The sequence below is a fragment of the Balaenoptera acutorostrata genome, chromosome 2 (assembly GCF_949987535.1).
Source record: "Balaenoptera acutorostrata chromosome 2, mBalAcu1.1, whole genome shotgun sequence".
NCBI lineage: Eukaryota > Metazoa > Chordata > Mammalia > Artiodactyla > Balaenopteridae > Balaenoptera > Balaenoptera acutorostrata.
The window spans coordinates 35,959,956-35,975,684 of NC_080065.1; the positions used below are offsets into that span (position 1 = coordinate 35,959,956).

Consider the following 15,729-nt stretch of genomic DNA (forward strand, 5'->3'; position numbering starts at 1 on the left):
AACAAGAGCTGGGGTTGTTCATCAGTGATGCTCCCACAACATAAAAGATGAACAGTTCTTTATCATGGCCATCACATCAACATTAGCTTATTGAATCTTCACAAAAACCCTATGAGGTTAGGACTGGTATCATTTTTGCTTTAAAGTAAGGACACTGAGGCCTAGAGAGGTGAAGTGACTTTATTGCCATCACCCAGTTAGTAATGGGCTGGAGCCTGAGCTTGTCCTCTAAGCTATCATTGTAAGCACATGAATGAGTAAATGCACCTTGGTGTTGCCTGTGAGCAGGTGGAAACCTGAGCTGACAGTGATCAATGCCACTCTTGTTCTTGCTGGATCCAGAAATGCACAAGCCTCCCTCCAGTTTTCATGACACACAAGCTCCTCCCCTATCTGTGGGTCAAGGAATAGAACCAGATGTTTCTGATAAAATATTATGAAATATTTTATGAATAAAACAGCTCCATAGAAGTGCTTCCTAAAACCCCAAGGAAACAGGGTTCTCAGATGCTTTTTCCTATAATTCTCTTTTTTCTTTTTAAGAGAAGGTTGAGAATAGGGTGGATGATCAGAAAAACAAGGTTTCAGAATTCTGAGCAGGGTTGGAGAAGAGGTCCAAGAGAATACAGAGAGCCTTATGGGGTAAGAGACCGGAAATGTGGCAGAGCTGGTAGGCCCCGGCTCCTTGTGACCACAGGCGTAGGGCGCCCCGAGGGGCAGGATGGCAGGGGCCGACCACTTAAGGCATAACCACCTGGTGGTCAGGCTGGCTTGAATTAGGGAAGAGCACGGAGCCTGTAAGGCGGCTGAAGTTTCCGTTACCTGGAGACGCTACTTCCACAAAGCCGATAAAACTAGCTCTGGGGTTTGGGGTTGCTGTCACTCTGAGAGCTATTGAAAAAAGTCCTTGGGCCAATGATAGCACCAGCATAGAGTGGTAATAATGAAGACACTCACCAATAACTTGCTTGAAAACCCACGAAGGTCAATGCCATACCGAAACTAAAGAGAGCCATCCACCGGCTGCAAGTCGGCGGGTGAAGCCAAAACGGGAAGAAAAGGAAACATGAGCGCCCTGCGAAGGTACGGTGGGCGGAGCCAAGGCTGCATGAAACCTCGCGAGAAAAACAGTACCTCACTCGGGCAAGCCGAAGAGGAGCGAAGTGATGAAGAAAAGGTGAGGAAGGCAGAGTCTGCCCTTTGTTGTTATGAGAGGGGGTGCACCATTCCTGGAGAATACCAGGTCCAGGTGTGGAGTGAATGGAGCAAGCTCCTATTCCAATTCCCAGCTCCAAAAATTTGCTCCATTTACTGTATTGTCCTCAGATATTAACCTGATGAGAGCAGATACTACACTTGATCGTAGCCAAAAGGCCGGAAAGCGATTCTCTCCTGTAATTCTTGGGCCATTATCCCAGTCCTATTTCCTGCTGCATCTAATCAATGATGTGTTGTTATAGTATGCCTACTGTTTTGGTCTTATGAATCCATATCTTTTTTTCTCCTGAGATTAATTTTTTTCTTTCTTGTTATGTTTCCCATTATTGAGAAGTTGTGAACGGGCTTGCTGAGAAAAGCTGATAAGGACTGACTCAGATAGATAGTTGGTATTTTGAAAGGAGACCAACTACTTTCCCCACCCCCAAAAACAAATAGAGAAAACAGAAGGACTTTTAGGGTTAGGGTAAGTAAACCATTGCTTCCTATTTTTTTTTCCTATAAACCAAGCACCTTTGTCTTACCTTTCTCTTTGGGTCCAGTTTAAAAAAACAAAGCAAAACAAAAACACCCAACAAATAACTCACAGCCATTTGATTATATGTATATCTATTATATATATATAATCAAATATGTGTATCTATTATATATACACATATATGTATATATATAATAGAGAGATGAGTATATGGTATGATATGTAGATATATCTATATATATGGTATGAATACACAAGATAGACTTCCTTCTACTGCAGTAGGTGGGGTTACATAGAATGCTGGCCTGTGGTAGACTCAAAAGCCTTCCTAGGCCGAATGCTGTCCGCAGAAGTTGCAAGGAGAAACTAAAAGACACCAAGCAAGCAACCATACAATCAACCTCCCAAATCCTCCCTGGATGCTTGCACTTATCACTGCTCCCCTGACCACAGTGTGTGGCATTTTACTTTTCAGCTCAGGGTCAAGACCTGCCCTGGACATGGCACTGGAGGTGGGATCAACTGTCCTGTAAGCTCTTTCAACTGGCACCATAAACAAGCCTAGTTAATGCGCTTCTAATTAAAAGGCATTTTTCTCCCACTGCCACTTTAAGATGAATTCATTGAAGAATTTTTTTTTTTTTTTTTTTTTTTTCTGCCTTTGGAAGAAAACTATCAAGCACCACGACATTTCTGGTCATCCTCATTTTATAAAAAGAGACCTCCAAATCTCCTAAGTCTTATTTCAGAAATTAGGATCTTCAGTCATAATATGTTAATTAACACCACGATTTGCATTTGCAAATAAGACTTGTACTCCATTTGCTAGAGGTGGCCCTGGACAAGTCTGTCTTTGGAGAAAAGGATGTGATGGGTTTCTTGCTTCTTTGCCCATCTTTCCTGTCACCCAATAGCTGTTCTTTCTGACTTGGGGCTGAAAATAGGAGAGGAAAGACAGATAAAGGGGAAAGAAAAAAATCCACTTAATTGTCCTGCCTGTAAGCTGGCTTCTCGTGCTCAGAGCCTCACAGATGGTCCTCCAGACTCACGACCTGCTCGGCCCCTCGGACAGTAACAGACAACAGTTCTCTTCACCTTTGACCTATTGTTCCGATTACCCCTCAGCCTCTGATTTGCAGGTGCTTCATTTTACACAGATCCTCTCAGTCCCAAGGCCCTTGTCCTCTGGCAGAAGTTCTTTTAGGCACGTCTTTAGGATCCCACATAAAAGGGCCCCCAGCGGGCATCCCTTCTCCGGAGCCTCCACCTGGCTGTAGGCCTGCCAGATCGTGACTTGCAGTCAGAGGGGAGCAAAGTTATCTCCTAGCCACAGTTCCCTCTGCTCCCCCAGAGCACCAGAGGGGATTTGGTATGCGTCAGAGGAACCTCCCAAACCCAGCAACAAAAGCAGTTTCTCAGAGCTTGTCTCCTTTGAAAGCCCTCCCACTAGACTCCAAGTCAGGAGCCAGGTCTCACCCTCGCCCCTTGCCATGGGGTGGAGGGTAGAACTCAAAAGTACAGCTTTTTCTATCGAAAGCTTTCTCTTAAATCTTCCTCTTAATTTCCAGTTTGGGGAATCTTTTTACCCTTGAAGTGGGTGAAGGCCCCAAATCATGTACCTGGTCCTGAGCAATTTCCTTTGAAATTTGCGTCTTGATTTTCAGGCTCTCCCCTCACTTGATATCTGATGTTGTTTACATGGCATTTTAGTTGAATCTTCCATTTCATTCCATGTATCATCTTTTTTCAACATTCTCTGCCCCTTTTAGCATCTTCTGTGGAAATTTCCTTGTTCTTATGCTGCATACTCTACCAAGTCCCTAAAATGCGTCACCTCCCTGGGGCTTAGCCTTCCTGGGTCCTCCTCCTCCCTTTTTGACATCTAACCTGTCCCAGTCCTCCCCAACAGCACACCCATCATATTTTAGATTTGGGGCTTCCATCCTCAGGGCCCTGATCTTTGCTAAGGGAGCTTCGGTGACTCCTGTGAATGCTCTGTCCTGTGTTCTTTTTCCACAGGGCACTAGGCATGTTCATACACTATCAACTGAAAGTAACAACTTGACCCAGAAGTTTTCTAAATTTGAGGATGGTTTGTTGTTCTTCTTCTTGTTGTTTTTACTTTTTAGCAAAACCCTTTTTACAAACTAAATATTTCAATCCATTTGCTAGTAAAAGTTTCAAACAGATAAAATATGAATAAGTGGGAATAAAGTGAGAGTGGGCTCCCAGAGACCACCCATCTGGCTTCCTCCACAGCCCCACAGGCACTGATAAAGAAGCCTGGGGCGTCAGGAAACACACTTGGAAAATCTCGACTTTTAAACAAAACGTGACTTTTAAAACGGGAGCAAAGCACGGAAGATTGATTTTGGGGAAGGGATGTGTGCCCCACAGCCCTTCAGAAGTCACACCACATGGGCTGCCTCCTCTCTATGAAAATTAGTGAACGCTAGGGGCCCCAGCCCCAACTCCCTGCTTACTTCTGATACAGTCAGCTTCTAAATGGCCACCTCTTGGCAAGACCTCAATGTGCCTTGGAATTTGGTTTATTTATTTCTGTAAAACCCAAGCTTCTGAAATGGAATCCCTATGAAGAGACTCATAAAGGCAAGGGCTTCTTTTCTTTAAAAACCAAAAAAACAAAACTAAAAACAAACAGCTCTCAAAACTTTATTCTGTGGATTATGTTTATGGCATTTTAATGCCATTCCTTAAATCTCTAAACCATATGAACTGCTGAGACTTTAACAGACTAATTATGCTGCTGGCCTTTTGAACCTTGACTGCTAGGGACTATGTTACTGCTTTGAGTTTTAAAAGGAGAGCCAAAATGTCCCTTTACCTTTTCCATGTCAGTTTTTTTTCCTATAAATGTACCAGCACTCTGTGATATTGACATCATCTGGCCAACACAGAGGAATGGACCCTACCCTTTAGCTGTCCCACCCGCCAGCCATGTGGGTATTTAGACATTCTCATACATATTCAGATTTCCTGGTTAGGCATGTGGAGCAAATCAAGTGGTTGCTACTTAGGGAGGAATTGGCAGGATGACTTTACTTCTTTTTGGGTGCAGAAGGATTCAGGAAGAGTAGAGGGAAAAAGATTCAGAAGTAACACTAGAAAAAGAAAATAGTCTCTTTTCTCCCTCACAATCATTTCTCTCTTGGTGACCCCATAAGAGCTGGTGTTTGTGAAATAGGACTCTTAAGGACTCCGCTCTAGTGAATAAAACAAGCTACCATGATCCTGACAGGCCACACACTAGGCATGGTCAGAGTCTGAAAGGCCTGGACCCACAAAAATTTTGGACTGATTATTTAGCATTGCCTGCACTTTATCCCTGGGAGGAATGAAGCCCAGAGCTGAGAGGGGAAGCCAAGGAGGCTTGCGAGGGCATCTGGTGTGCTTTCCTTACCCCCTGGGGATCCTTGACTGTGGAGCAGTCTAAAGAGAGCTGAGGTTCTCAGAGCTTTGCTGAGGAATGACAAATGGCCAATGTGAGCTGTGGAAGCAGCTTTCAGGAGGCATCTGCTCTGATAAACCTCTTTTTTTTTTTTTTTTTTTTATGATTAACCTCTTTTTGACATCTGAGGTGGCAAGAAACCCTCTGCACTGATTGGAAAACATTGTTTAAAACAATTGCTACCTTTAGAAAGTAACCATTTTTACTTAAAATTTACTTCCAAAGAATGTTGGACTGAAGGATTGATATCTAATGATTAAAATCTAGTAATTAATCTCTGGAAGCCAGAAAGAGAGGAATCAGAGCTACTTCACCAAGGATGTCAGCTCAGCTCCTCCACAAACACCCATGAACACCCCAAACCACTTTTCTCTCTTTTGATGTTTATAGTTCACACATGCAACTTGGCACAAGAGTATGTACTGTCTTACATGGTGAATGATTGTTTTATATGTTCTGTCTTGACTCCTCAGTGATATATTTCTTAAAGGCAGAGAACGAGAATATGGGTTACATTTTTAATATACCACACAAGGTTTCCCTGCTCAGTGCTGGGCACAGGACAGGTCCTCAGAAAATCTTGGTTTGTTAATCAGTGATTGGCAAGTCCCAGTAATTGTCAAATGCATTGAAGAGCCCGACGCCAAGCCTTGGTCTGCTTCTGCTGATTGATGGTATTGGCCAAAGAAGCAATAGCCACGGGCAATTGGGAAGCTGCCGTCAGTTTTATGGCATTCCAGGCAGAAAATATCATCTGCTCAAAATGCTTAAAACTAACTTGTATATTAAATATGACTAATTTTTTCTTCCTTGTCAATTTTTGTGCCTAAGTATTCTCACTGCAATATAACATAAAAGTTAACACAGACTTTGGAGCATTCACATTCCAGCTCTGCTATTTATTGGTTGTGACCTTGAGGAATTCTATAAACTCTAAATATCTTTTCCTCTCTCATTTTTATTTTTCTTTTCTCTTCAGACAGCATCCCTAAAATTGTTGCAGGATAACTTGTTTGCTTGGAAGTTAAATCTCCCACTCTACACTGTTCAGGAGACTAACCATTGATGTAATTCAAAATACTTCCACAGATATACACAAAAACATACCTAGATAGAGAATGATAGATAGATAGATAGATAGATAGATAGATAGATAGATAGATAGATGATAGATAGTAGAAGGTAGAGAGATGATACATGATAGATTATTCTAATTACTCTCTTAAGAGGATAGATTATGCTAAAGAGAGACTCACTCACAATCTAAACCAGGATGGGTTGAAGTGTGCAGTTGGGGTATATACTTGGGGCAGAACATTGATATTTGTACAAATGGCAGAAGCATAGAAAATGTTGAGGCAAGGAGGGGACCCAGGAGAGAGGAGAGCAGGGTGGTTGGAGTGGAGCACAGGACCCACTGGTAGAGTAGACCAGAAGGAGCTTTGAAGAGAAAAATTACTAGGAAGTTATTAATTGTTTGCCATGGGGTATGTTGGCATCTCTCTCCTTGTGTGTCACCCTCATGTCTTTAATAGAATACCCCTGACTGTATTATGCTCACTGAGGCTTTTCTGTGAAAGTTCTTTCCATTGGGAATATTTAGAGGATAAACTTCACTATCTTTATCTCTAAAATGCTGATAATGATGGGGTTAGAGCATAAGCATCAAATGAGCTTATGAAATGCTGGCATATAATAAATGATTATTTTTTTACATTTTAAATACATTGTGAATTGATTTATCTATAAGTTCATAACTGCCTATGATTTTATACTTACTATTGATTAGAATTGCTTTTGTGTTGCAATATAATGATTGAGAGTGCAGGTATTGGAGTCAGACAAACCTGGGCTCAAATGCTGACTCCGCCCCTTTTTGTGTGTGAATTCAGGCAAATGCCCTCTCTTTTCTTATTTGTAAAATGGGGATTATATTTATGTCATAGAGACATGGTGAAGGGAGAAGGCTAAGGAGACAACATTCCAAGGCTGTATTACTCAAGGTTCCCAAAGGAAAAAAGATTCAACACTCAACTGGGGGTAACTGGAGGAGAATTTAAGAAAGGGACAATTTATAAAGTTGTGGGTAGGCTGTAGGGGAAGCAGCACAATGGCTGGTACTGAATCCTCAGACTAGCAATAGAGGGCATGAGAGGTGTGGAGAGGAGCGGAGAGGGGTGGAGAGGGTAAGGAGTGCAATCTGGAAGGACTGTTGTGTGGAACAGAGGATAAGGGAGTCGCCTGATGTGGTCCACACTGATCAGTATCTCTGGGCACAGAGCAGAGATGGGGGGGCAGGATGGAGGTGGATACAGAGAGGCATGGAAAGTGTCCAACACGAAAATGATTAGCAAAGTGCCTGGTGTAGTAGTACTCAATAAATGATTGCATAGATTAAACAGAATAAGATATATATAATATTAATGATCTTGAATCTATAGCTTTTTCTGTACCCCAAGAAATCAAAAGAATATCTGGTTTTATATGCCTAGTGAAATCAGTATGATTAAAATATTGGTTCTTGCCGATTCACCAGGGTTCATTAGAATCCCCTCATATGTACCCCATCCTCAGGAGGCAGGGGCAGTGTTTCCAGATTCCCTGCTAAACTGTCTTTCTCATGACAGGAGTATAAATATGCTCTATGATGAGGAACTTCACTGCCAGTGATAAAATACCCTGGCTTGCTCACTTTCCAGCCATGCTACCCGAGCCAAGGTACCATACCTCTTTGAGCCTCATGTATAAAAATGGCCTTCTATTTTTGTGGCAACACGGATGGACCTTGAGGGTATTATACTAAGTGAGATAAGTCAGATGGAGAAAGACAAATACCATATAATTTCCCTCATATGTGGACTGTGAAAAAAAAAAAAAAAAAGAAATGAAAAGCCAAAATAAAAGAACTAACCAAACAAAAAACAAACACATAGATACAGAGAACAGAGTAGTAGTTACCAGAGTGGGGTGGGGTAGGGTGAAATGGGTAAAGGGATCAACTGTATGGTGATGGATGGAAAGTAAATTTTTTGTGGTGAGCACACTGTAAGGTATATAGAGGTAGAAATATAATGTCCATGTGAAATTTATATAGCGTTATAAACGAATGTTACTTCAATAAAAATAAATATTAAATTTTAAAAATGATTTTCTAAACATTGATGTACCCCAAGCCTTAGTCCCCTGCCCTTTACTCTTCTCTGTCTAATCTCAATTCTTGAGTGATCCCATCTAGTCTCAAGGATTTAACTATCATTTATAAGAGATGACCTCAAGCCCAGACTCTATTCTGAGCACCACATTAGTAGATCCAACTGCCTACGTATCATCTCCACTTGGACGTTAAAAGGCATCTCAAATAGAATTTGTCCCAAACCACATTCTTGATTCTTCCTTCTCCACCTTCCCAGGACCACCCCCCCACCAAAAAAAAAAAAAAAAGGAAAAAATTTTTTTGCCCCTACCCACATTCATCTCATCTAATGGACCTCCATCTCTCTAGATGCTTAGGTTTAAACCCCACATTCTTCCTTGACTCCTCTTTCTCTCATACCTCACATGCTATCTATCAGCCAGTCCTGTCAGCTCTGTCTCCAAATCACATTCACACGCTCAGCACCTTTACAGAAGAGCCCTGGACCGAGCCCCCATCACCTCTCAATTAGAATTACCTGGATTAACTGTCTCTAACTGGTCTTCCTGCTTCCATAGTCTTCTTTCCCACACCATAGTCACAATCTCCACAGGGATGATATTTGTAAATATAGGTCATATCATACCACTTCTCTGCTCAGAACCCTAAATTGCTTCTTGACTCACTCCAAGTAAAAGTCAAAGTCTTACCATCATGTCCTGTGAAGTCCCTACATGATTTGTGTCCTCACTCTCCACTGACTGACCTCATCTCTTATTTTTCTACCCCCTAGTGACTCTGTTCCAGCTACACTGGGCTTCCTTGCTGTTCCATGAACATGCTAAGTATTCTCCCATTGCAGGCAGGTTGTTTGCATTTGCTGTCTCCTTTGCTTGGTACTGTCTTCTCTGTCCCCAGGTGTCCTGAGCAGTCCTACATTTCCATCAAGTTCCGCACAAAGTCCCTTGCTCAGCGAGGTCTTCCCTGACCCAGCATCTAAAATAACACATCTCACTCTCAATTCTACTTCCCTGCTTAATATTTCTCCATGGTGTTATTATCATCTTACATATATTCATACCCATTTCTTTGTGTTTCGTCTCCTTCCTCTAGAATACAAGCTCCAGGAAGTCAGGACTGTGTCTCTTATATTCACTGCTATGTTCCCATAGTTAACGATAATAAATGAATTAGCTCATAGCTTAGAGTTGTAGGGACCGTTAACAGTTGGTGGTTCAATGAGATGAAAGTCCTGAAAGGGTCTTTCTTAAATAAAATACACATGATCTGGGATTCTGGGCTAGTCTGTTAAATACTTACTTATTTTATGTTCTATTGCCAATAAAAGTACTAATAAATAATGTAATTTTAAGTTGTTTTTGCTGTTAAAGGAAATATATGTTCATACTTAAGTATACTTTTCATGTGTGAGTTTTAGGATACAAATATTAAGACCACAAATATTTCAATGAAATGAGATAACATTTGTGAAATTGTCTGTCATGGGGCCCAGAATACGGAGGCGTCTTAGCAGATGTTTGTTTTCTTCCTGCCATCCTTCTGGAGGCAGAGGAACTTCTGTTGCTCCTGAACTTGGGGTTGGAGTACGCATTTTATCAAACCTGTTACTCCATTTACACACCTCTTTCAATTCCATTCAACAGAAGTCAGTGGGCAATATGCAAAGGCAGGAACACTGCCATGAAGACGTGTGATGATTTCTGCAGATTTCCCAAGTGTTCTCCCTTATATCCAACATAAATTATTACACAAATAATTCCTAGAGTATCTTACAGTGGCATAGTGCAGTGTTTCCCAAACTGTGTTCCAAATCAATGCAAGCATCTACAAGATACGAACTGAAGTTCCTCAAAGGCAATGTTTCATGGTCAAAGAAATCTGGAGAAGATGGGGTTAAAGAAGGCTAAACAGATTCCAAATTACAGTCCTTCTTTTTGTGTTTTATCTAATAACCTGTGTTGTGAGTCTTCTGGAGAAAAGTCATACGTGTAGGATTTTCTAAACTTACTTCACCGTAGAACCCATCTTTATAGACCCTCAAGTTCAACTAAACACACTTTGGAAGATCCAGCATAGTTTAAAAAGACTTGATTCGATTTTCATATAATCCTCTAAGTTAACAGAAAAAAACATAATTATCCCCATTTTACAGATAAAAGGAAACTCTCAGCATGATAACCGGCTTCTTCATGGGTTGTAAAAAGGTAGAGTGAACTAAACAAAGAACTTTTGCTGAGAATTTTAGTTTTCATTCCATTGCAACATATTGCCATCTGTATTAGTTTCCTAAGGCTGCTGAAACAAGTCACCGCAAACTGGATTGCTAAACAACAGAGTTATTTTTCTCTCTCATGCTTCTGGAGGCTCTGAGGGAGAATCCGTTCCATGTCTCCTTCCTAGCTTCTGGTGGTTGCCAGCAATTCTTGGAGTTCCTTGGCTTGTAGCTGCAACACTCCAATTTCTGCCTCTGTCTTCACATGAGTTTCTTCCTCCTGTGTGTGTCTCAGTGTCTCTCTCCTTATAAGGGCACTGGTCATTGGATTTTCTAATTTATTCTGCTGCAGAAAGGCTTGCTATGTACAAGCTTGAAGGCTTCATTTTTCTAGGCTAGAATCAAATCTTTATTTTATGACCCAATCGGGAGTGCTCTTCACACCTTTAGTCAGAGTAATTGTCTCTGTTTGAGTATTTGCCAGCTTATTTCTTTTTCTTTATTGGAATTTACCAGAATTCCATGCAGTATTCTAGGCACGATGCACCCATATGACACAAAGAGGCTGTGATAATAATTTTCTAATGATTCTCAGATTTTTTATGGTTTTGAGGTCATGCCAGCCTTTTGGGACATTCTCCATCAAGCTATTGGAAAGGAGTGTTCTCCCCTTTCAAGACTGCTCAGTCAGTAAAATTTAAGTCTAGAGCTGCTGGCACCTGTCTTTGTCACTTCCGGGAAGAAGACTCCTGAGCATGGAGCCAACTTCAAGGAAGAAAGAGGAAGGATGGAAGGAAAGAAAGAGGAGGAGGGAGGTGGAGGGGGGAGAAGGAGGAGGGGAAGGAGAGATCTAATAGACCTAATCCAACTGAGGCCCTGGATCCAGCCATCCCTGAACTGCCCTATTACAAAGAACAAAAAAATTCTTTTTGACGGGTCAACTTGTATCCTTTGCCTGACATTGTCCAGACAAATATAGTATGAAGTTCCTTACGTCCAATTAAAATCTGCTAAAGGCGAGGGAGATGGAGCTGTGTGCAAGCGCCTGCCTTGGGTCAGGCTGTGTTAGGTCCATTATATGTTATGTCATTTAAGTCTTATAATGACTTTATCAATTAGGTATTGCTAACCCATAAATTAAAAAATCAAAACATTAGGATAATATTTTCCTTTAACTTGCAAGAATAAGGTTTAAAAATAAAATGAAGATATATGTGTATATATGTCTGTGTGTTTATATGTATATATAAATACATCCTCTATATATACATATATCTCTTAATGTCATTTACATTAAGAGATATATGTATATGTGTGTGTGTATCTATATATACATATATACATATGTGTTTATATATATAAGTGTGAAACAAACAAAATTGACCTGCTAGTGGTGAAGAGACTTCAGCTCCCTGTTTAGAATCAGTGGGAGGGTTTCCAGGGCTGTCAACTCACTCGCCAGGAAAGTCAACTCTCTATTGAAACCTTGAATTGTACATATAAATACTGAGAAATGTATTTTAATTCCCCACAGACAAGTATTCTGAAAAAAGAGACAACAGGGGTGTTCTAAATTACTGGAAATCAAGTGGAAGAAGGACTGTAGCCATAGGAAAATAGGAACAAAGCATCCATTTCTATGTTGAGTACCTTGGAGGGAAATGTGTGAGGCTTTTAAATAGAACTTCATTCCATTTAATGCCCCCTGGCTGCATGAGTTCCTCTGAAATGGCCATACTGTTTAATGTCAAAATGAAGTGGAGTACCTAGAGATTATCATACTAAGTGAAGTAAGTCAGTCAAAGATAAATATCATATGATATGACTTGTATGTGGAATAAAATAATGATACAAATGAACTTATTTACAAAACAGAAACAGACTCACAGACATAGAAAACAAACTTACAGTTACCAAAGGGGAAAAGCGGGGATGAGGAATAAATTAGGAATTTGGCTGTAACATATACACACTACTATATATAAAATGGATAAACAACAAGGACCTACTATATAGCACAGGGAACTATACTCAATATTTTGTAATAACCTATATGGGAAAAGAATCTGAAAAAGAATATACATTTTATATATATATATATATATATATATATATATAAAACTGAATCACTTTGCTGTACACCTGAAACTAACACACATTGTAAATCAACTATACTTTAATAAAAAATATATGTAGAAAGATATTTTAAAAAATAAATTAAATAAAAATTTAAAAAATGAAGTGGAGTGACCCTACTATGGAAAATAATACAGTAGTTATCTACTTTCAGTTTCTTACCCTTGCCACGATAGGCTAGCTGTGTCACTGCCATCCTCACACACACATCGAATGCCTAGAATCTTTTAGTGACTTGACACCATTCATAGGATAAAAGCTCCTTATCTCCAAACCAGGGAATGCATTCTTCCAAGGTCCCCATCTGACCAGCTCTGACTCTTGTCTACCCGGCCAACCTCATGTCCTCACCTGTGGCTTACGCTCCAGCTAAACCAGTCTGCTTCCAGTTACACCAACACGTCTTGCTCTGCAGTGCTGTCCAGCCTTTGCAGGTGTGTCCTTTCTGCCTGGACTCCTTTTCCCAGTCCTATTTGCTTGACAAACATCATTTTAATCTCTTGCAGGGATCTCCTTGATGAGGCACATAAACCCAGAGTTAATACCTTGTTCCCTGTGCTACTTATATCTTTGCTTCCATAACACATACATTTTTTTTCTATCTGCAATAGTAAGGATAACACTTCCGTCTAGTACCCATATAAGTGGGGGATTTTTGCTTTGGAAAAATAGTCAATTATACTGTATACAGCCATAGGCTTTGAGATTAAACTGCTTGTGTTTAAATCTGAATTCTACCTCTTATTACCTGTGAGACCTTGGATATTTATCTTCTCTGGGCCTCAGATTCCTCATCTATCAAATGGGGATGGTAATACCAACACTCCAGGGGATTTCTGTGAAGATGAATTGAGATAGTCTAAGCCAAGTGATTGTTGCAGGTATGTTCTCAACAAAGGTGTATTATTTTGTCTATTAACTTAGGGAAGAAGGATGCTCATTGTCAGGAATTGGCCAAAGTAATGCTAGAGCATAATCAGGCCATTTTCAAGACACTGCAGGACGTCTGTTCTATTTTCCTCTCTTGCTTGTGCACATCAGCTGCTTACAAAGCTGACTCAGGATAAGGACACCAGCCTTGTCAGTCACCTGGGGAGACCCCTCTGTCTTGCTGTTTCCAGACTCCCCCAAAGGTTCCAATCAAATTGTCAGCATATAGTACTGCTGGTTTGGGGCACAGACAGCCCCAAATTCAGCCTTCTCCCAAATTCCATGCCATATTTTGTCACCTGAGCCTTTAAAGTTTTGCCATTTTAAGTCTCTTTTGAGTAGGTCTAGCTGCTTCTGAACCCATTACAAGAATCTTCTTGGGAAGGAATGAAGGAAATGGTTTTGGCAGGTTCTAGCACTCCTCCTATAATCTAAGGATCTCAGACATTAGCCACCATTCTCTCCTTTACTTCCTGCCTCAAACAGCACATCAATAGACAAGTATACGGTGGGAGCTCTGCAGGTAACAGCGTGACTTTCCAGCACAGCCAGCCCAAAAGCTCATTGAAACCAGCCATACTGTTGTGGTTTGCTAACTATTGTCTTTACCAGTGAATTCTATGTTCTGGGTAAGTCCAGGGCACAGACCACTGTGGAAAGGTTCCAGGCCAACCTTTGTGCTGGTGAAGCCCAATTAAGCAGAAGTACACCAGGCAGGAAGCACTCCTGCCTATAGGTCAGTGTGTGTCTCACAAGTGGCTTTTTGAACAAAATCCAGTGCCATTTATTTGGTTAGATAATCCAAGGCATACTTTCTTTAACCAGAGTCAATATATCTCTTTCCGAGTCAGCTCTACCCACCACCAGAGCCTCCCATCAAGCCTCTTAGATAGCCTCAACCACCAGAGGGCAGACAACAGAAGCAAGAAAAACTACAATCCTGCAGCCTGTGGACCAAAAACCACAGTTACAGAAAGACAGAGAAGATGAAAAGGCAGAGGGCTATGTACCAGATGAAGGAACAAGAAAAAACCCCAGAAAAACAACTAAATGAAGTGGAGATAGGCAACCTTCCAGAAAAAGAATTCAGAATAATGATAGTGAAGATGATCCAGGACCTTGGAATAAGAATGGAGGCAAAGATTGAGAAGATGCAAGAAATGATTAACAAAGACCTAGAAGAATTAAAGAACAAACAAACAGAGATGACCAATACAATAACTGAAATGAAAACTACACTAGAAGGAATCAATAGCAGAATAACTGAGGCAGAAGAACGGATAAGTGACCTGGAAGACAGAATGGTGGAATTCACTGCTGCGGAACAGACTAAAGAAAAAAGAATAAAAAGAAATGAAGACAGCCTAAGAGACCTCTGGGACAACATTAAACGCAACAACATTCGCATTATAGGGGTCCCAGAAGGAGAAGAGAGAGAGAAAGGACCAGAGAAAATATTTGAAGAGATTATAATCGAAAACTTCCCTAACATGGGAAAGGAAATAGCCACCCAAGTCCAGGAAGCGCAGAGAGTCCCATACAGAATAAACCCAAGGAGAAACACGCCGAGACACATAGTAATCAAAGTGGCAAAAATTAAAGACAAAGAAAAATTATTGAAAGCAGCAAGGGAAAAACGACAAATAACATACAAGGGAACCCCCATAAGGTTAACAGCTGATTTCTCAGCAGAAACTCTGCAAGCCAGAAGGGAGTGGCATGAAATACTTAAAGTGATGAAAGGGAAGAACCTACAACCAAGATTACTCTACCCAGCAAGGATCTCATTTAGATTTGATGGAGAAATCAAAAGCTTTACAGACAAGCAAAAGCTAAGAGAATTCAGCACCACCAAACCAGCTCTACAACAAATGCTAAAGGAACTTCTCTAAGTGGGAAACACAAGAGAAGAAAAGGACCTACAAAAACAAACCCCAAACAATTAAGAAAATGGTCATAGGAACATACATATCGATAATTACCTTAAACGTGAATGGATTAAATGCCCCAACCAAAAGACATAGACTGGCTGAATGGATACAAAAACAAGACCCATATATATGCTGTCTACAAGAGACCCACTTCAGACCTAGGGACACATACAGACTGAAAGTGAGGGGATGGAAAAAGAT

At 40.8% G+C, this 15,729-nt stretch overlaps 1 pseudogene; it reads right to left on the minus strand.

Annotated features, from left to right (window-relative positions):
* Nucleotides 1-1,213: 1,213 nt before the first annotated feature.
* LOC114239138 (U2 spliceosomal RNA) lies at nucleotides 1,214-1,386 on the minus strand (annotated as a pseudogene).
* Nucleotides 1,387-15,729: the final 14,343 nt, after the last annotated feature.